This window comes from Loxodonta africana, unplaced genomic scaffold (genome assembly GCF_030014295.1).
Source record: "Loxodonta africana isolate mLoxAfr1 unplaced genomic scaffold, mLoxAfr1.hap2 scaffold_326, whole genome shotgun sequence".
In the NCBI taxonomy this organism is placed as follows: domain Eukaryota; kingdom Metazoa; phylum Chordata; class Mammalia; order Proboscidea; family Elephantidae; genus Loxodonta; species Loxodonta africana.
Genome location: NW_026975042.1, coordinates 71,650 through 93,988, shown reverse-complemented (window position 1 = coordinate 93,988; position 22,339 = coordinate 71,650). Strand labels below are relative to the sequence as shown.

General features: G+C 40.5%; 1 long non-coding RNA gene across 2 annotated transcripts in view; it reads right to left on the bottom strand.

The window, feature by feature from the left end:
- The window catches only part of LOC135229510 (uncharacterized), a 129,779-nt gene extending 119,048 nt beyond the window's left edge, over window positions 1-10,731 (bottom strand). Inside the window, exons 1-3 of one of the 2 annotated variants that reach the window (XR_010320195.1) lie at window positions 9,621-10,731; window positions 9,268-9,368; window positions 2,316-2,490 (exon numbers count right to left, since the gene is read on the bottom strand). This is a non-coding gene — a long non-coding RNA (uncharacterized LOC135229510). The other variant, XR_010320194.1, reaches the window with a different exon arrangement.
- Window positions 10,732-22,339: the final 11,608 nt, after the last annotated feature.

Here is a 22,339-nt window from a genome sequence, read left to right as displayed (position 1 = left end):
ATTCCCATCCTGCACAGAGGCTGGCTGGGAAGTTCGACTGTCTAAAGACAATGTGGCCAAAGTCTTTTTTATCTTTCAAAGATATATCTTCAACTTCCTGCAAATTCAATCCTGGAAAAAAGCCTAGAATATACAAGTGTGGGTTTTTCAGGAGAGCAACAAGGGGAGAAGGTGATAGTGGCATATCAGAGAAGAACAACAGTCTAATAGTCCCTGTGTTACTTAATGAATCACACATGGTGTCCAGCATTCTTCCTTATCTGTAGACATGTAAATGCAGTAGATGTTTTAGCAATAACTGAATTAATCCTCACAGAATTCTTTTTGGCCATTTCCAGGCATAGAGATCAGAAGAAGTCATTAATTACAAGAGCAAGCAATAATTCGCTGGTCTGAATTTTGTTCAGTTTCTGTGTTTGCCCTTCATAGATTGATAAAAGTCTCTGAATCTGGCATTGAAGACAGTGTTTTCTCTATTGTTATGGATTGAATAGTGTCCCCCAAAATGTGTGCCAACCTGGCCAGACCATGATTCCCAGTATTGTGTGGTTGTCCTGCATTTTGTGATCTGATGTGATTACTTATGTGTTGTAAATTCTAACCTCTGTGATGTTAATAAGGCGGGATTAGAGGCAGTTAGGTTAATGAGGGAGGACACAATCTACAGGATTAGGGTGAGTCTTGAGTCAGTCTCTTTTGAGATACAAAGAGAAGAGTGAGCGGAAATGAGAGGGACCTCATACCACCAAGGAAGAAGTGCCTGGAGTGGAGCAGGTCTTTTTGACCCAGTGTCCACGCGCTGAGAATTTCCTAGGCCAGGGGAAGATAGATGACAAGGACCTTCCCCCAGAGCCACAAAGACAGAAAGCTTTCTCCTAGAGCTGGTGCCCTGACTTCAAACTTGTTGCTTCTTAAACTGTGAGAGAATAAGTTTCTGTTTGTTAAAGCCATCCACTTGTGGTATCTCTGCTATAGCCACACTAAAAAAAAAACTAGATAACTAAAAAACACATATATAAAATAGTAAAAAAAAAAAAGTTTCAAATACACACACATACACGTATGATGTTATTAAACTTTAAAAGCTTTTACATTCTTATAACACATTTAACAACAGAGATTTGTATATAGAAGTTATAATAAGAGCCATCCCCACATAAGTATATTGTACCTGCTCCCCTGAAGTGTCCAGTGTCCAAAGATACATATGTACCCTTTTACACACTTCTTTTTGCCGGGACACATGTAAGTACATTCATTTGTTTGTTTTTATGGAAATTACGTCACACTCTACCCATGTTTTTCTCTGAATCACTCTTCACTTGACAATTTTTCATGGTTCCTCTAAATCAGCAGACATGGAAGAAGCACTCTTTTTGGTTCTTCTCATTCCTAACTCCCACCACTCTTCTGTCAGTTTGTTGTAGTGTGGTGGCTTGCATGTTGCTGTGATGTTGGAAGCTATGCCACCGATATTTCAAATACCACCAGGGTCCCCCATGGTAGACAGGTTTGAGTGGAGCTCTGGATTTAGACAGACTAGGAAAAAGGACCTAGTGATCTATTTCTAAAAACAAGTGGCCAGTGAAATCTTACAAATAGTACTGGAACACTGTCTGATTGAATGACAGAGGATAACCCCTTAGGTTGGAAGGCACTCAAAATACAAGTGGGGAAGAGCGACCTCCTCAAAGTAGATCCCACTTTAATGACATTTGCTGATGGGGCACAACTCATCATGAGAAGAAACTGATGCAAATATTCATTAATAATCAGAATGTGGAATAAAGGAAGTATGAATCGGGAAATTGGAAGTCATCAAAAATGAAATCGAATGCATAAAGGTCAGTAATCCAAGGCATTAGTGAGCTGAAATAGCTTGGTTTTGGACATTTTAAACTAGACAATGATATGTCCTACTATGCCAGGATTGAGATACTGAAGAGAACGGCACCATATTCATCGATAAAAAGAACATTTCAAGATCTTTTCTGAAGTACACTACGAGCAATAGGTTAATACCCACAGGCCTACCAGGAAGACCAGTTAATAAGACTATTATTCAAATTTACACACAAATCATGAATGTGAAAGATGAAGAAGTTGAAGGTTTTTACCAAGTTCCGCAGTTTGAAACTGATCAAACGTGATGCATTGATCAATCAAGATGTACTGATAATTACGTAATTAGAATGCGAAGTTGAAAACAAAGCAGACAAATCAGCAGTTGGAAAATAAGGTATTGATGATAGAAATGACACTGAAGCTTACATGATAGAATTTGGCAAGACCAATGACTTATTCATTGCACATACCTTTCGTCAGGAACATAAACGGTGACTATACTCGTGAACCACTCCAGGCAGAATAGACAGAAAACAAATTTGTGGAAGGTGATGATGGAGAAGGTCAATATCATGAGTCAGAATCAGGCCAGGGGCTGACTGCAGAACAGATGATCAGTTGCTCATATTCACGTTCAAGTTGAAGCTGAAGAAAATTCAAACAAGTCCATGAGTCAAAGTATGCCCTTGAGTATATCAAACCTGAATTTAGAGACCATCTCAAGAAGAGATTTGATGCACTGCACACTAATGATCGAAGACCAGATTAGCTGTGGGATGATAGCAAGGACATCATATATGAAAAAAACAAAAAGTCATTAGAAAGACAGGAAAGAAAGCAAACACCAAAGAGGATGTCACAAGAGACTCTGAATCTTGCTCTTGAATGTACAGTAGCTAAAGAGAATAGAAGGAAAAAGAAAGTAAAAGAGCTCAATAGAATACCTGAAAGGGAAGCTGGAGAAGACAAAGTATGATAATATAATGTGAACAGATCTGGAGTTAGAAAACCAAAAGGGAAGAAAACACCTGGCATTTCTCAAGCTAAAAGAACTGAAGGAAATATTCAAGCCTCTAGGTGCAATACTGAAGGATTCTATGGGCAAAATATCGAACAACAGAGGAAACATCAAAAGTAGATGGAAGGAACACAAAGACTCAATACACCAAAAACAATTGGTCGACGTTCAACCATATCAGGAGGTAGCATAGGATCAAGAGCTGATGGTACTGAAGGAAGAACTCCAAGCTGCACTGAAGCCATTGGCAAAAAACATGGCTCCAGGAATTGATGGCGTACCAAATGAGATGTTTCAACACACGGACGCAGTGCTGGAGGTGCTCACTTGTCTATTCCAATACATTTGGAAGACAGCTACCTGAACAAATGACTGAAAGAGATCTATATGTGTGCCCATTCCAAAGAGAGGTGGTCCAACGCAATGCGGAAATTATCGAGCAATGTCATTAACATCACATGCAAGAAAAATTTTGCTGAATATAATTTAAAAACAGTTGCAGCAGTACACAGACAGGGAACTACCAAAAATTCAAGCTGGATTCAGAGGAAGACATGGAACGTGGGATATCATTTCTGATGTCTGATGGATCTTGGCTGAAAGTAGAGACTATCACTAAGATGTTTACCTATTTTTGTTTACTATACAAGCACACTCAACTGTGTGGCTCATGACAAATTATGGATAGCTTACCAAAGAATGGGAATTCCAGAACACTTAACTGTAGTCATGCGGAATATCTACGTAGACCAAGAGGCAGTCATTTGAGTAGGGCAAGGGGATACGTGTGGTTTAAAATCAGAAAGTTATGTGTCATGGTGGTATCCTTTCACCATACTTACTCAATCTGTATGCTGAGCAAATAATCTGAGAAGCTGGTCTGTAAGAAGAAGAACATGGCATCAGTTTTGGAGAAAGATTCACTAACAACCTATGATATGCAGCTGATACGACCTTGCTTGCTGAAAGTAAAGAGGACTTGAAGCAGTTACTGATGAAGAGCAACCACTACAGCCTTCAGTATGGATTACACCTCAACATAAAGAAAACAAAAATTCTCACAACTGGACCAGTAAGCAACACCATGATAAATAGAGAAAATACTGAAGTCATCAAGCATTTCATTTAACTTGAATCCATAATCAATGCCCACAGAAGCAGCAGTCAAGAATTCAAACAATGTATTGCATTGGGCAAATCTATGGCAAAAGACCTCCTTAAAGTGTTGTGAAGGAAAGATGTCACTTTGAGGACTAAGGTGTGCCTGAGCAAAGCCATGATATTTTCTATCACCTCACATGCTTGAGCAAGTTAGACAATGAATACGGAAAACCGAAGAACTGATTCATTTAAAATATGGTGTTGGCAAAGAATACTGAATATACCATGGACTGCCAGAAGAATAAACAAATCCATCTGGGAAGAAGTACACCAAGATTGCACCATAGAAGCAAGGATGGTGAGACTTCGTCTCACGTGCCTTGGACATATTTTCAGGAGGGACCTGTCCCAGGAGAGGCTCATCATGCTTGGAAAAGCTGAGGGTCAGAAGAAAAGAGGAAGGCGCTCAACAACATGAACTGACACAATGGCTGCAAGAATGGGTTCAAACATAGCAATGATTGTGAGGATGGTTCAGGATCAGGCAGTGTTTCATTCTGTTTTACACAGGATCGATGGCATCTAACAGCCACAACTAACATATGTATGCGTATATATATGTATGTGTGTGTGTGTGTATATATATATATATATACATACATATATATACCCATTGCTGTCGAGTCGGTTCCAACTCATAGTGACCCTACAGGACAGAGCAGAACTGCCCCACAGAGTTCCCAAGGAGCGCCTGGTGGATTCGAACTGCTAACCTTTTGGTTAGCAGCTATAGCTATTAACCATTATGCAACTAGGGTTTCCATATAAAAAAAAAAAAATTTTTTATATATATATACACACATAAACACACATATATATACACACACTCTTTTTTTTTTATATATATGTGTGTATATATATATATTCTGTTCAGCAGTTTTGCATCTCTAGAGATCCCAGGCTAAGACATTTGGTACCTACAGTGGTTCTAGAGGAACCAAATCTTAAGGATGAGTTTTCTGAATTGATTCTCAAGTCTGGCTAGTCTTAAAGGCACTGATGACTGTCTCCAGTAGTAAATAGGCTATTGCTAATCCATGGTGGGAGGTGACAATAGAAATACGCAAAATACTACTACAACTGGATCAAATATTTGTGAGACAAGGCTCTGCCTGATTACATATTTGATACTTTTCTATAATTTTGTCAGAATAAGAATAATAAGGAAGCTGCTTGGTTGGTCCTGCTTTTGGAGCCACACTGGTGAATGAAAGAAATGGGCTCAAAGCTCAAGCACCACATACAAGATCTGAAAGCTGCCACTTGTGCCCAGAAAGAAAACCATATTTCTTATAGTAACGAGGCTAATGCTGCCAAAAATAAACTCAGATTCTTATCATAAGAGTGACTGAATTAAAGCGCCGGTTGAATATCCAACCTCAAATGGTTTCTGAAGTTAGAGTCAGGGCACTGATTGGGAAGAAATGGGATCCTGAAACTTGGGATTAGGACATATGGGCAGATAGTCAGGAAGCGGGGGACAATGAACCTCCAATTTCTGTTGAATCGCTCTTCCTAACAGAACCAGACCTCTTACTCCCATCTGAAGAGATTCTCTAACTTTGCCGGCTAAGCCACCCTTCCCAGTAAAACAATTATCCCTTCCACCTCCATCTGATGAGATTACCCCAGCTGTGCCTGAAGTGTCTTGTTTGAGTTGTCTCCTGGCATGGTGTCTGGGGCATTGCCTGGGGCATCACCTTAGGCAGATGCCTTATAAGACACGGCTGAACATCCCACTGCCACTGCCCATTTTTGCTTCTAGACCTATACCTAGACTTCAGTCCCAACAAGCCCCGAAAGGTGAGCTATGAAGTGTGATCCAGGAAAAGCTATGCTAAACTCCAAAAGAACTGCTTGATTTTTCTAATATATACATACATACAGAAACCTGGTGAATATGTGTGGGAATGGCTATTATGGGTGTGGGATAACGGTGCAAGCAACATAAAGGTGGATTAGTCTGAGTTTATTGATATAGGCCCAGGAAGCATAGATTCTTCATTCAGTGTTTCAGCTTGAGAGGTTAGAAAAGGATCTCATAGTTTATTTGGCTGGTTTACTGAAGCATGGATTAAGTGGTGGCCTAAAATAAATCAAGTGGAAATGGCAGATCTGCCATTGTATACTGTAGGAGAAGGTATCCAAAGGCTGAGGGAAATTGGCATGTTAGAATGGATTTATTAGGCTGGACCCACAGACCCACACACGGAGTGCCCAGAGGGCTCTCTTTTTACCATAGCAGTGAGGTCCAAATTTGGGAAGCAAGCCCCAGCATTATTGAAGACTTCTGTGGTTGCTATTTTATATAAGTAAGAGTCCACAGTGAGAACTGCCCTAACTGAATGAAGACACCTGACTACAATGCAGTTGACTGGACCCCATGGTGGTAGCAGCCAAGTGGTGGCACTCAATCAACAAAGACAAGGTGGGTGTGGTTACCATAACAGACAGTAGAGTCAAAGCAGTAATCAGAACAGTCTGCTCGCATGGATTTATGGCATTGGCTACTAAGTCACAGTGTCCCTGGGAGTGAAAGAGCTGGGAAATGTACATCTCCTGGTACCTAGCGTCCTAGATATCTAGTGCTCCTGTAACAGAAATACCACAAACGGATGACTTTAACAAAGAAAATTATTCCCTCACAGTCTAGGAGGCTATAAGTCCAAATTCAGGGTGCCAACTCCAGGGGAAGGCTTTTTCTCTCTGTCACTCCTACGAGAAGGTCTTTGTCACCAATCTTCCCCTGGACAAGAAGGTTCTCAGCACAGGGATCCTAGGTCCAAAGGATGCACTGCTCCTGACACTTCTTTCTTGGTGCTACTGAGGTCCCCCTGTCTCTCTGCTCTTTTCTCTTTTATATCTCAAAAGAGATTGACTTAAAACAGAACTTAATCTTGTAGATTGAGCCCTGCCTCCTTAACATAACTGCTTCAAATCTTCGCTCATTAACATCATAGAGGTAGGATTTACAATACATTGGAAAATTACATCAGCTGACAAAATGGTGGATAATCGCACAATACTGGGAAGCATGGCCTAGTCAAGGTGATATATACATTTTGGGAAGACAGAATTTAATCCGTAACACCTAGTATGCAGCTATCCACCTGTTAATGCCTTTTTCTCCATACCTGTTTCAAAGTATCACCCGAAACAGTGTGCCTTCTCTCTGACCTAAGTATATAAGGACCAAATAATATAGAGGAATCTCTGTTACGTTTTCTCCATCTTACCATTATTTGGCCTCATACGCAGACCCAGTCACTTAATTGCGCAGCAGAATGAAGAGATTAAAGCCCCAACATTCTTGCCAGTGGACCAGGAAGGTAGCTGCTCAGACATCAGAGAGCCTCAGAGAGACAGAGACCAGGCGGCTCAAGAGAGGGGTACCATAAAGTTGTTTTTCATACCCCTCCCCACTCCCACGGTTGCATATGCTTTGCTCTGACCCTAAGAAGTAGATCAATCCTTTGAGAACTGCATTATGGGTTAGAACACCAACAAGGTCCCAGACTGAGTGACACTCCCATAGATTACATCCAAATATCACTGCAAAGTCTTCAAAATCTGAACTGACATCTGAGCCACAGCATCCAGAAGTTGGGAAAGAACCTGCAGCCTGAACATAACTGGGTCAAGTGATTCCTAAAACAAACAACATCGACATTTTCTGTAAGATTGAAGTAAGACACAGTCTTGGAATCACAGACAAAAACTTTAAAAAGCTACTTTAACCATGCTCAAAGAAGTAACAGGCACAACTTAGAAAAATAGAAAAATACATAGAAACCATTCACAAATGAAAATTTTAGACAGGAAAAACAGAAAAATAGAGATAAAAAATTCACTTGATCAGCTCTACAGCAGAATGCTGTTGACAGACAAAAGGATCAATGAGATGAAAACAGTTCAATTGAAAATATCCAATCTGAAAACAGAGAACGAATATTGAAAAAAAAATGAACAGAGCCTCAAAAAAATTCAAAAATATCTAACATTTATTTATTGGAATTCCATAAGGTGTAGAGAAAATATGTGGTGTAGAAAAAAGTATCTGAAGAAATACTGGCTCAACACTTTCCCAATTTGTTGAAAGACATAAACTTACAGATTCAAGAAGCTATGCAAACTCCAACAAGTTAAACTCACATAATTTTACGCCCAAATGCCTCACTGTCAATTGTGGAATAACAAGGACCAAGAAAATATCTTCAAAGAAGCTAGAGAGAAAACAACTCATCTCACACAGGAGAAACAATTGGAATGACTCTGTATTCATCATCAGAAGACATGGAGGCCAAAAGGCTGTGAAAACAACATTTTTTCAACACTGAAAGAAAAGAAACATTAACCCAGTGTTCTATAGGCTGTTATTTCCTTCATGAGTAAAGGAAAAATATTGACATTCTCAGGTGAAAGACGCTTAAGAGAATTCATCGCCACCAGACTTGCTCTAAATGAAACACTAAAGGAAGTTCTTCAGGTGGCAGGCTTGGAATTTCAGGAATTATGGAAAGCAACAAAGTGGAAAGTATCTTCGGAAGTTCGCCCTCCACCAAAGATTAGACAGGTCTATAAAACAAACAACAACACACGTGAAGAAAGTGTTTCTTAGTTCAATCATGTGTATGAGACCAGAAGTACAAAACCAGCCCAAAAGCACTGAAAAGAGGGCAGGACAGAACAGGAATCATGGCGGATGGAAACGGGGAACTGGAGCATAGGAGAGGACAATATTGACACATCATGAATATTGCAACCAATGTCACAAAACAATTGTGTATAAATGGTTGAACAAGAAAGTAATTTGCTCTGTAAAGTTTCAAATAAAGCACAATAAAAAATAAAAAAAAGTGGTAGGTATCTCGGTAAACATATTATGCCAACCCTGTTGTCACTGCACAACATGGCGCAGGACTCCCCTCTTTGCAAAGACTTTCTAGCCTATTGGAAAAACTTTGGAATATACTCTTGGTGGCACATTAGTATTAGAGAATGGGGTTAATTTTGAAAATATGAGATGTCTGTACTCATGCCTGGTGAATAAACTGGATAATAATATTTTCAGAGCGAAATGAGATGTTCTAACAGAAAAATAGGCCTGAATTCCCACGTGGGCCATGAGCCTACTACTCTGAAGGCCTTTCCCAGAGAGGCATTTCAGGCACTTCTAGAGCAGCAGGAGCGCTGGGGAATGCAGGTGTCAACCTCCCCCAGGGCCTTCTCTGAGGGGTAAGTACCTGCTTTAGTACTGAGCTTAGTGGTTCATAAATTGTCATTCTGCATAAGGTCTTCAGGTTCAAGTCTGTAATCCAGCTGGGATTCTGTGTGTGCTGCATCTCTGCATCAAAAGAACATGCTTCTAGAAGCAGAATGCCAGGAGAGAGGCGGTTGGGCAGTTGGCGTTGGGGGGTGCTGCGCAGACAGGGGTGCCCGAGGGAGGCACAATATAGTCATTCTGCAGGAGGTCTAGTCCTTCTGCACAAGAATTAGAATGCTTCTCAATGCACAATAGTTTACATGCAGGACATAAACAAAGTTACTGAAGGACAAAGTTGAATAGTAAACCAAGCCACTCCCTGTCAATCCTTACCTGAGAGGGTCTTCATCAGGACTTCCAGGGATGGAGAAGGAAACAGTAAACGCTGATTTATTTTACCTCTTCCTTCCTCAAGAAACAGGAACTGGTGTTAAGATGTCAGGTGTCAAGCCCCAAACTCCTCTTCTGGTCTGTATTTAAGCTGTATAATAAAACTGGGAATCAGGCAATCAGCCGTGAGCAGACAGACCCAGGAGTATTCCCAGTGCCCCACATCTTTGAGCTCCAGTGAGATCCAGTTCTTAGTCACTAGATTAGCAGAGGAGCTGAAAGACTGAAATTCCGTGTTTTAAGGCAACTTGGGCTTCAAGCAGGCACTTATTGCTAAAGTCGTATTTCTCTGTGTTAATTTACGATCCTTAACTCAAATCCGGACTTTGAAGCTCATTTTGATAACTCCTCATTAGTCTGCCTAGACAAGAGTCTGCTCACAGTCAGTGATGACAATGGAGGAAACAAAGTCCCTAGCCCAGAGGAGGGACTGTTCCCCAAATTTGGAGCAATGCCCCTGGGGAGCATCGGCAAGGTGCACTGTGGCCTCTGTGGCTTTGCCTTCTGCTCCTGGAACTGCACCCTGGGGGCATCCATATGCAGACGCAGAGTCCGTGAGTGACCACAACTCCTGCCCTTCTGGGTCATCGTCCGGACGCACGTTGCGATATGCTCCCTGCCCTCCTTCCCAGCATAAGTGCTGCGATCACACGTGGCAGAACCAGTTCCCAGGTCCAGGCCCTAGGTCTTGCCCTCCTTGGCCTTAGGCTTCCCCTAGTCCTGGGGGAACCCGCAAGCCTGGCGGGTGCGAGGTTAGCACCCGGCTGGGCGGGCTTGGGCCTGTCTCAAAAGGCTCATTGCGCACGCAGGTTCCGCCTCCTTGGAGTCTGCAGGCTTGCGGTGGGCAGCCCGGCATCTCCTGCCTCCCTCGGGCGCCCTCTCTGGGCAGCAGCTCCCCTCCCCCAGTCCCGCCAACCACCCAACAGTCGCACTGCCTGCTTTCTGCTTCTAGAAGCGTGTTCTTTTGATGCACACATGCAGCACACACAGAATCCCAGCTGGATTACAGACTTGAACCTGAAACGCACAACTTTAAAACTACTAGACTGGGGGGGGGGGGCGTTGGCAGTGAAAAAAGGAAAAAAATTAAGAAAAAGAACAATTACAAAAAAAGTATTAGAAAACTGTAACCTCACGTTATGGACTCAAGAAGGCTGCGGATACACAACTGCGTAGATAGCATACTGTTGTCTCTTTCTTTGCAAATAAGTCTTAGATGAGGGAATTTGGTACCGGGAATAGTTGCAGAGCCTGACTTTGGGGAAATCTGGGATTGATTAATTGGCTTGCATGAGGCTACAAGCCCTGATAATAAATATTTAAAGATGAGATTCGAGCAATCTAGAACATGCATCAGAATTTTTTACAAGTAAATTAGCACCAGAAGAGGCCTTTAACCACTAAATAAAATGGGTCAGTAGTTCAAGATCTCCCTACAAAGAAAATGGCAGACCTAGATCGTTTCCAGTCAGGTTCCAGCAAACATGCAAGAAACAGTCATTTTAATCTTGTACATAGTCAACAGAGATTAGAAAACCATGAGACACTCCCCTAACTTGATCCTTATGGCTAGTTTAAAAATGATAACAAATTAGAGAAGGATGGTAGAAGAAGAGTTAGAGGACAAGCACACTCAGTAACTGAGATGCAAAACCCTACATAAGATGCCAGCAAAGGAAATCCAGCAAAGGGTAAACCACGTAACATGCCATGATCAAGGCGGTTTATTGTAGGCATACAAATTTGAGTGAACATTAAAGATTTAGTAATTTCATTCACCACATGCATAGGTGAAAGAAGAGAAGACATATGCTCACCTCAAGAGATGGGGGCAAAGCAGGTTGATAAAATCCAATCACACGGAGAGATAAGGACTAGGACCAAACATGGAACAGAAAAGGAGTTCCCGAACGTGGAAAACTACAACTAGCATGATAGTTCATGGTGACGTGTGGGACATTCTCTTTAAAATTAATAAAAAATAAAATAAGGATGCTTCTATCATTATTTTTATTAAACATTTAACACTGGAAGTGTAAGCTAGCACAAAAAAAGTATAACTGCTATTCATAGATTATAGGACTGTCTCCATTGAAAACTGTAGAAAATATTGGAATTAATAGTAATCATAAATAAAAAATAAATTGAAATTTCAATGCGTCAGCATCAAGCGGACTCTGTCATAGCTCTTAGGTGAAAGCAAAGGACACTGATACGGAAAGAGCAGGTTCAGGTGGGCTAGACCAAGGAGGGAAGAAAATTATTCTGCACTGGGCTGAACTTATAAGCACGGTTATGTGTGTTAGTTACCTAGTCCCTCCATAACAAAAAATAACACAACTGGATGGCTTTTAAAGGACAGAAATTTATTTTCTCACAGTTTAGCAGGTAGTAGTTCGAATTCAGGGCATGGCTGTAGTGGGAGGTCCTTCCTTGTCTACCTCAGCTTCTAGTAGATGCCAGCAATCATTTGTGTTCCTGGCCTTCTAGAAGCATCTGTCTTCTTTGTCTGTCTTCCTTTTCACCTGTTTGTGTCTGTGTGTATTCTGCTCCTTTTATAACTAAGAAGAGTTAGGCTTAGGACCCACCCTACATTGGTATGACCTCATTCACATAATAAAAGCAGGCCCCTTACTTCCAAACAAGGTCAGAATTACAGGTACAGAGGTTAGGATTTCCACATACATTTTGGAGGGACACAATTCAGTCCCTAACAGTCGACTTACCAGATATTCTGGATTGAGAGTACTCACATGAACAGCTGAGAGTAGTTCCAATTCTTTGCTACATTCAGTGGCTGAAACTTGTCTCAATGGTCACCCATAGGAATGTTGGAGCAATTTATTGTGCAGGACCTGGCCTACCATTCCTAATCATGTCCATTGTGTGGAAAAACACACACTCCCATCACCAAAGCCTTGAGAAATTCATCGATAAGAACGGAATGGTGGTTGGAACCAAGAATTTTTCATAGCCTAGATAACATGGTGCAGCTGTTAGATATCCACATGGAGATGTCAGGTAATAAAACTTCACCCCACATGGAGATGTCAAGAATAATACCAACAGCTAATGTTCATTGAGTACCTACACTGGTGCCAGGCACTCCTGTGCTTTTTCTTTCATGTTTGCTTTTCATGATGGCCATATGAGGAATGTATCATTATAATGCATAAAGAGGTCAATACAGAGAGTTACGCTGACATTTGAATATATGAGTCTGGACCCAGGAGGAGTTTGAATGGATGGAGGTATAAACCTCACGTCCTTAGCTACAAATAGACAGCAGTGAACTCACTGAGGCATCCTAGAGGGAGGGTGTCAGTAGAGAGAGGAGCAGGCACCAAGCCCAAGGGTACTCTGGTGTCTAGAAGCCTGCCAGGTAAACAGCAGCCAGCAAGCCTCTCTGAAGTCCAGTGTGGTGCCTGGAGGGTTGTCTGTCCTTGCTCTCAGCTGCATTTCCCCAGTGCTCCTCCCACCTGCACTGGGTTGTCCCCTTCATGACGACAGGGACAGTGTGTACCTTTCACCACTGTATCTGCATAACACAGACTACTTTTGGCTCATGGAATATACCGACTGAAAGAAAAATAAACAAACGATAAGTACGTAAAATCCTTCGTAGTTGATACCTTGGAATACATTCAGGGGCTTCATGAGTAAGAGGGAGAAAAACTGATCAGGGCTGCTTTTGAGACCATCTCTTAGGCGTAAAGAGTGTTAAACAATAATTAAACAAAGAGATTTAATGGCAGAGATGTATGTTAAAAAGATGTAAGTATACGTTGAAGATTACTAGAAACATGCACATTTATTATTGCAACTATAGTTAAATCGTTAAAAAGCATATACTACATCCACACAGAATATGATAAAGTAATTTAATGCCCTCATTAAAAAAAACAAAAAAAAACTTATCATGAGAAAAGGCTAATGAAGAATGAAAATATCAGGATATAATATCTGTGTTAATACACATAACTGTGTGTGCTAATACACACATAAAACCAGTTGCCACTGAGTCAGTTCTGATTCATGATGACACCAGTGTGCCAGAGTAGAACTGTACTCCATAGGGGTTCCAATGGCTGAGTTTTCGGAAGTAGGCTGCCAGACCTCTCTTTCATAGCAATTCTGGGTGGACCTGAACTCCAACTTTCTGTCAGCAGCTCAAGATATTAACCATTTGCATCAACCAGAGACTCTAATATACATACATGCCAAGGTAAGTAAGATAATAGACATATCGGAACGTTAATAATTTATTCTATGCATCACGTATGTTTTCTGGTTATTTATTGCATACTTTCCCATTGCTTCCAAGTTTTTGAGGAATAGAATGTACTTCTGGAAAAATTCATGAGAGATTTTTAAGTAATGAAATAATCAACAGAAACAGAATGAGTAAATCTGTGGCAAGGCAGCCCATGAACCCAAGATTACAGTAACACTGGTATGAAAAGCAGAATTGTGGAGTCCTGAAGCTCAGTGGTCCCATGCATCCATCAGGAAAGAGGGAAGAGCAAATAAACAAGGAGAAAATACAGTGAGCCAGAGGAGTGGGAGCTCTCTGTTGTGGGCACAGTTTTCTCATGAAACTTTAGATGGACACAATGGGTGGGATTATCCACTTCCATCATACAAACATTTTTATTACCTTTGATTTTAACGGAACTATGTTATAAAAACAAATGATACAATAAAGTATAATAAAAGAATAAATCTCATCAGTGGACTACTATCATTTTCCCCAGCCACTGAGGAGGGCAGGAGACACACAAGGGAAAGAAGATGGAGCAGTGTGAAGAATCATGCTATGTGGGGAGGAGAGTGTTTCTGAGACAGGCCTTAGCTGCTACCACCTAGGGAAGTAGGCAGCCATGCACAACCAACTGGAAGAAATGGCACATTATTTCTGAGACCTACTCCAGCTCATAACAAATTATGGATAACATGGTGAAGAATGAGATTTCCAGGACACTTAATTGTTCTCATGAGAAACCTGTACATAGAAAAAGAGGCAGTCATCTAAACAGAACAAGGAATACTGCATGGTTTAAAGTCAAGAAAGGTGTGCATCACTGTTGTATCCTTTCACCATACCTATTCAACCTGTATGCTGAGCAAATAATCCGAGAAGCTGGACTGTCTGAAGAAGAATAAGGCGTCAGGATTGGAGGAAGACTCATTAATAACCTCAGATATGCAGATGATACAATCTCCCTTGCTGAAAGTGAAGAGGCCTTAAAGCATTTACTGCTGAAGATCAAAGACTACAGACTAACAGCCTAACAACTGGACCAATAAGCAACATCATGATAACGGAGAAAATGTTGACATCATTAAGGGCTTCATTTTACTTGGATCCACAATAAACACCCACGGAAGCAGCAGTCAAGAAATCAAACGACACATTGCATTGGACAAATCTGCTGCCAGAGACCTCTTTAAAGTGTTCAAATGCACAGATGTCACCTTGAAAACTAATGTGCGCCTGACTCAAGCCATGGTGTTTTCAGTCGCCTCATACGCACACGAAAGGTGGGCAATGAATAAGGAAGACCAAAGAAAAATTGAAGGCACTGGATTACGGTGTTTGCAAAGAATATTGAATATACCACAGACTGCCAAAAGAATGAACAAATCTGTCTTGAAAGAAGTACAGCCAGAATATTCCTTAGAAGCAAGAATGACGAGGCTTCATCTCACATATTTTGGACACGTTGTCAGGAGAGATCAGTCCCTGGAGAAGAAAGTCATACTTGGTAACAAGTGGCCACAACAATCGGCTCAAACATAACGACGACTGTGAAGGCGACAATAGGTAGTTTAACATACATTTTGACCCATACGAATTAAAATTTAAACAATTATTTCATGCCTTTTTGTAGCGGTTTTAGAATATACAATTAAAATAAATGTAAACAATTAATAGAAAAAATCTCTGAAAATAAAATTTAATTTTTTTAAGTCACTGCTCCATAGCCCAAATCTAAATGGCTTGATATAAAGCACTGGTCTTTGTGATTCACAAAAAGCAGGTGCCAATTCCTGAACAAGAACCGAAGCGACAGGAGAAACTCCCCATGCTGTTAGAGCCCTGAGTATGGGCCCTAATCCAATAATCTGTCCTCATTAATTCCTTTTCATTTCATCTCTGTGAAAGGGGAGGGAGAAGGTGAGAGAGGGTTACATGTGCCTATTCTGTTCTTTAGCATCTAGTTCACTGCCAGGAACAAGTATTCATAAGAGTCTACAAAACATTAAAGTACAAATAAGGAGGAAAACTTCCTAGTATATATATGTATTAGGTGGCACAAAGAGTTAAGTGCTCAGCTACTAACTGAAAGGTTGGCAGTTTAAATCCACTCAGTTGCCTTGGAAGAAAGGCCTGGCAATCTACCTCCAAATGGTCACAGCTATTGAAAACCGCGTGGACGGCAGTCCTACTCTGAAAACTCACGGGGTCGTCATGAGTGAAAATCTACTCAAGGGCAACTGGATTGGTAATCTATATATGGCATAAATCTTGGGAAAATTAGTTTCTGAACATATACACGGCATACAGAATACACTGCACATTAGCATTATGTGCCAAAACCCACTGTCATCAAGTCGATTCTAACTCATAGTGACCCCGAAGGACAGAGTAAAACTGCCCCATAGGGTTTCCAAGGCTGTAAGTCTTCACTGAAGCAGACTGCCACATCTGTCTCCTGCAGAGAGGCTGGTGGGTTTGAAACACTGACCTTTCAGTTAGCAGCCAAGTTCTTTAACCACAGAGCCACTAGGGCTCACTGCTGTCATGTACAGTGATTACATAAGCAAATTCTGAAACAAACTGCCTGGGTTTAAATCCTAACTCAATTTATCAGCTGGGTGATCTGGGCACGTTACTTTACCTCTCACTGCCTCAGTTTCCCATTTCTAAAATGGGTCTTATTCAAAAGGTTGTCACGCAGGTTAAATAAAACACACAAGGCACTTACAAAAAGGCCTTACACACAGAATGAACACAATAAATGTTAGCTTTCATAATTATTAAGGGAATACAAACAAACAGCTTAGTTGAAGAAACTTCCATTGAGAAATAGTTGCGTTCCAAAATTCATGTGTAAAGTCATTTACATCAACTGTTAAAGTTGTATGTTTAGATTCAAGTGATTACTGAGGTGTGTTATGATCTTGAACAGAGTTCTGGGGACTATACAGGCTGACTCTGCATGTCCTTCTCCTGCACATCCATTCCATCTCCCTTGGAGCCCAGACATCATGTTATCAATTAAACCCCTCCCACACTGGTGGTGTACTGTTTAAGAGCTATGGCTGCTAACCAAAAGGTCATCAGTTCAAATCCACCAGGCGCTCCTTGGGAAGTCTATGGCACAGTTCTGCTCTGCCCTATTGGGCCGCTATGAGTTGGAACAGCCTCAGTGGCAATGGGTTTTTAATGGGTATGAGTCAACTCTTCAGTGCTTAAAGACATACCAAAAGCAACCACAAACACAAAAGTATAGTAAAAAGTTCTTATTTCAGAATAGCAAAGCCTTTTTCTAACACAGTGGTGAATTAGGGTGGACTGTGGATCAAGAGGAGGCCTGGTGGCATAGTGGTTAAGAGCTCAGCTGCTAACCAAAAGGTCAGCAGTTCGAATCCACCAACTAGTCCTTGAGAACTCTATGGGGTAGTTCTACTCTATGCTATAGGGTCTCTATGAGTTCAAATCAACTAGGGTCTCTACGGGTTGGAATCAACTTGATGGTGACAAGTTTGGTTTGGTTTGGATTGAATTATGACCCTCAAAAACGTGTGTTTCAACTTGGTTAGGCCATGATTCCCACTATTGTGTAGTTGTCCTTCATTTTGTGATTGTAATTTTACTTTAAGAGGATTAGGGTGGGATTGTAACACCACCCTCACTCAGGTCACCTTTCCCTGGGGTGTGGCCTGCACCACCTTTTATCTCTCCAGAGATAAAACAAAAGGGAAGCAAGCGGAGAGTTGGGGGCCTCAGACTATCAAGAAAGCAGCACCAGGAGCAGAGCATGTCCTCTGGACCCAGGGTCCCTGCACCTGAGAAGCTCCTTGACCATGGGAAGGCTAAGGACAAGGACCTTCTTCCAGAGCCGAAAGAGAGAGAAAGCTTTCCCCTAGAGCTGATGCCTTGAATGTGGACTATTAGCCTACTTTAATGTGAGGTATTAAATTTCTCTCGGTTAAAGCCATCCACTCATGGTATTTCTGTTATGGCAGCACTAGATGATGAAGACAGTGGGTCAAGGTGGAAGGGGTGGATGAAGGACAAAAAAAGAAAAATGGACAACAAGAGAAATATAAGAATTCAGAGAACTGTGAAAATTTAATTCCTGAATATACTTTCTTTCTCCTCCCTGTAACTGTAAGGACTTTTCTCATATACAGCGTATATAAGTAAATCCTTGCAATATTTAAAACACTTAGATTTTTGTAAAACTCATTCTCTGAAAACTCATGGTGGCCCCATTAATTTGTGGCTTAAAAACAACTCAGAACTAAAAAGAAGCATAAATAAATAAATAAAGGCACTGCTGTCATTTGCGGGTGATGTTCTTTTCCTGCTATCCACAACCCACACACTTGGGAGTTAATTTTCCAGGGTCAGTGTTCATAGACCATCCTCTTTCTCTTACCACCACCCCACCACCCTTAATTATTTAGAAAGGGCAGGGCCAGTCAGTGCTCCAAACATCAAGTTTTTTCTCCAAAATGCCAACTCGCACTTGGGGAGCAGGCTACATTCTCAGCTATCAGCACTTCCACTAGCCCCTGCACATAAGGAACATGTCTCCACTGAACTGTTCATTGTAATTTAAAAAAAAAAAAAAAAGTAAAAAACTGTTTCTTAAAACCAAAAAAAAAAAAAACCAGGCATTTCCCTATTACCCACCCACCCCACTCTCCCACACCCACTGCTCCCCTCACCACACACACACTCAAATATTTCCTACCAAGGGTGTGTCCCAAGCACGGGGTCTGGCTCCACTCTTCTTTTACACCCCTTGGAGGCCTCTGGAGAAACCATACCTTTGGTTGGCAATTCCCTGAACCTTGCCTATTCAAGCTGGCACTTATTCAAAAAGGCAGGTGAGTCTTCATGTCAGGTTTTTAAAAGGAGTTTAAGAGGTGCCAGGTGATATGCCTACTCACCCTCAAGTTTCTCAAAGGTAATAATTTCTTGAGATGTTTACAATGTCTCAACTATGGGTTAATTAAATCCCTTAGGATGGTGGGCATAGGAAAATCCTCCATCTCAATGCCCCCCATTTTGAAAAAAAAGAGGGGGAATCTCCAAAATTACGAATTTGAATGTCTACATACTTGATTGAACTAAGGAGTAAGTTCCTCACGTGTGTTATTCTTGGTTTGAGCTTGGTGGTGCAGTGGTTAAGAGCTCAGCTGCTAACCAAAAGGTCTGCTGTTTGAATCCACCAGCTGCTCCCTAGAAACCCTATGGGGTAGTTCTACTCCGTCCTATAGGGTTGCTAAGAGTCAGAATTCACTGGATGGCAATTGGTTTGTTCGTTTTTCAATCTTTGGCTGAAAGGTGGACTTTGTTATCAATTTATTAAATCAACTGGTAATTTGCTGGATATTTCTCATACACGAACTTATGATGTCTTCAAATCCAGCCAATCAGGTTTAGGGAGAGAGAAACTTCTCTACCTTAGCCTCCCTGCCACTCCCACACCTTTTTCATTGATTTCCATGCCCTGTTTAAGTAACATCATTCATCACTTCTCACTGTCTAGGTTATCTGAGCCAATTCATGGCAGTCAATTCCACCTGAGCCCTAGGATACCCTCATTTACATGCTCTGCCCTGTTGTTCCTTCACCAATGGCTGTCTTCACATCTCCCCTTGAATATCTACTAGGCATCTCAAACTTAATGTGGTTCAAATAAAATTCTTGGTCCAAGTGTCTTATCTACCTCCCAGTCTTCCTTATCTCAGCAAATGTTCTCACTATCCTCTGGTTGTTCAGGACAAAAACCTAGAAATCATCCTTGATTTCTCTCCTTTATTCAAATCTTGCATCCAGTCCATTGACACATATTCTGGACTCTTGGCTCTACCTTAACATAAATCCTGACTCTATCCACTTCTCACTACCTCCACCTTATAGCCACCATCATCTCTTGGTTAAAACTGGACTCCGTGCCACCAATCTTCCCTCTTACAGTCTACATAACAGCATCATCTCAGTGACTTCTCATGGCAATTAGGAAAAATTCCCAAATCCTTCCCATGGTCCTTCATGATGCGGGGCTTGCCCACCACACAAACCTCATTTCCTAACAGTCTTCCCTCGGTTCACTCCACACTAGCCATGACTTATTTCCTGAGCTTCCTCAAACATGCCAAAACCCTTGGTTATTTAAGGGCCTCAGAAAAAACTCTTTCCTTTATCGGCAATATCCCCCCTCCAGAACTTCATACAGCTATTCTCTCCTTTGATATAGGTCAGTTATCTCCTCAAATATCCTGATCCCATAAGCCTTTACTAACTATTAATCTAAAACAGCTCACCCCACTCATTCCCTCACATGCAACTCTGTCTTATTTTCAAAATATTTAGCTCTCCTTGACGTTTTTTGTTAATTAGTACCTGTAAATGTATTTTTTTGTGGTTGAGAATATATGCAGCAAAACGTACACCAACTCAACAGTTTCTACCTGTACAATTTAATGACATCGGTTACATTCAAGTTGTGCAACCATTCTTACCCTCCTTTTCTGAGTAGTTCCTCTGTCATTAGCGTAAACCCACTGCTCCTTAAGGTTCCTATCTAATCTTTTCAGTAAATGTTGTCAATCTGATGCCATATAGACAGTCCTTAAAAGAGCATATGCTCAAGGTAGACCATTTTTATTAGTTAAGTAGCTAATGTTCTGGAGCCCTCGTGGCACAGTGGTTAAGTGATACGGTAGCCAAGCAAAAGAAGAGCAGTTTGAATCCACCACCTGCACCTTGGAAACCCTATGGGGCAGTGCTATTCTGCCCTACAGGGTCTCTGAGTCGGAATCAACTCAACAGCAACAGTATGGTGTTTCCTTTTTTATACTTCAGTTTTAAGATGATTCAAGGGAATGCTTTTGGTGTAATGTTTAAAGATTATCTCACGGCAATAGTTTCAGGAGATCATTCACCCTCAATGGCTCCAAAAAGTCTAGGGTTCATGAGAATTTTAAATTCTGTTCTGCATGTTCCCCCTTTTAATCAGGGCTTTTCTATGGACTCTTTGATCAAAATGTTCAGCGACAGTAGCCGGGAACCTTCTGGTTCTTCTGGTCTCGTGGCATGCTAGATGTCCTTTTAAAAAACATGAGTGGACGCTGGAGGTTATCAAATACTTATTTTATTACACCTATTAATATAACCACATTTATTTTTCCTGTACATATGGCAAATTATACTGATTCATTTTTGAATATTAAATTAACCTTGAATTCTTGGGATAGACCCAACTTGGTCATAATATATTCTTCTTTAGAGTATTGCTGGATTTGTTTTGCCTATTTATTTTTATATTTTGCATCTATGTTCATCAGTGACATTGCCGTGTAATTTTCCCATCTTCTGCTGCTCTTGTCAGGTTTTGGTATCAATATTCATTCTACAAGCTTTATAAAATGAGTTTGGGTATATATTTCATTTTATATTGAAGAATTTGTGAAGTATTTCTTGAATATTTGGCAGAATTTGCAGGAAAAGCCATCTGACATGACGTTTTCTTTTTGAGAATAGTTTGAGCTCTAATTCAATTCTATTAATAGTTGTGGAATTACTTTTGCTTACTGTTTCTTCTTGAATCGTTGTTATTAACTTACATGGTATGATACGTTTGCCTACTTTACCTAAATTTCCAAATTTATTGGCTAATATGGTTCATAACATTCTCACATTATCTTTAAGTTCTGCAAGAGCTGTAGTCATTTTCTTTCTAATTCCTGATATTCGTTATTTATACCTTCATTCTTTTTCACTTGATCAATCTTGCCTAAAGTTTGTCAATTTTACCAGCATTTTCTAAGAATCAACTTTAGTCTTCGTTGATCGTCTGTTGCATGTATTCAATCATTAATAGAAACAAAAATTCCTATGAATGTTTGTTTCTGTTTTTTTCCCAACATTTTGAATGGATGTTTAACTCACTTATTTTTCAAGATTTGTTCTTTCCAATTATATTTTTAAGGCTATAAGTTTCCTATATTATATTGTCTGTACTGCACCAATTTTTATATGCACTATGTTCATAATTGTTCACTTCAAAACATATTCTAATTTTCATTATGATGTCTTTTTTAATGCATAGTATTTTAAAATATCCAAGCACATGGAGATTTTGTATTTTCTTTTTCTAAGATGTTTTTTTTTTAAATTATGGTGTACTTACATAGTATCCTCTATATTATTGCAGACTCTTGAAATTTGTTGAGACTTGCTTTATAACACAGTATACAGTCAATTTTTATAAACACTATGTATGTGCATGAGATGAATGTATATTCTTTAGTGGTTAGATAATGCACACACATACACATATATAAATTTGGTATTTTTATAGATGTTAAATCTTCTGTATCCTTGATAATTTATGGACTTCTATGTTTCTGAGGGGTGT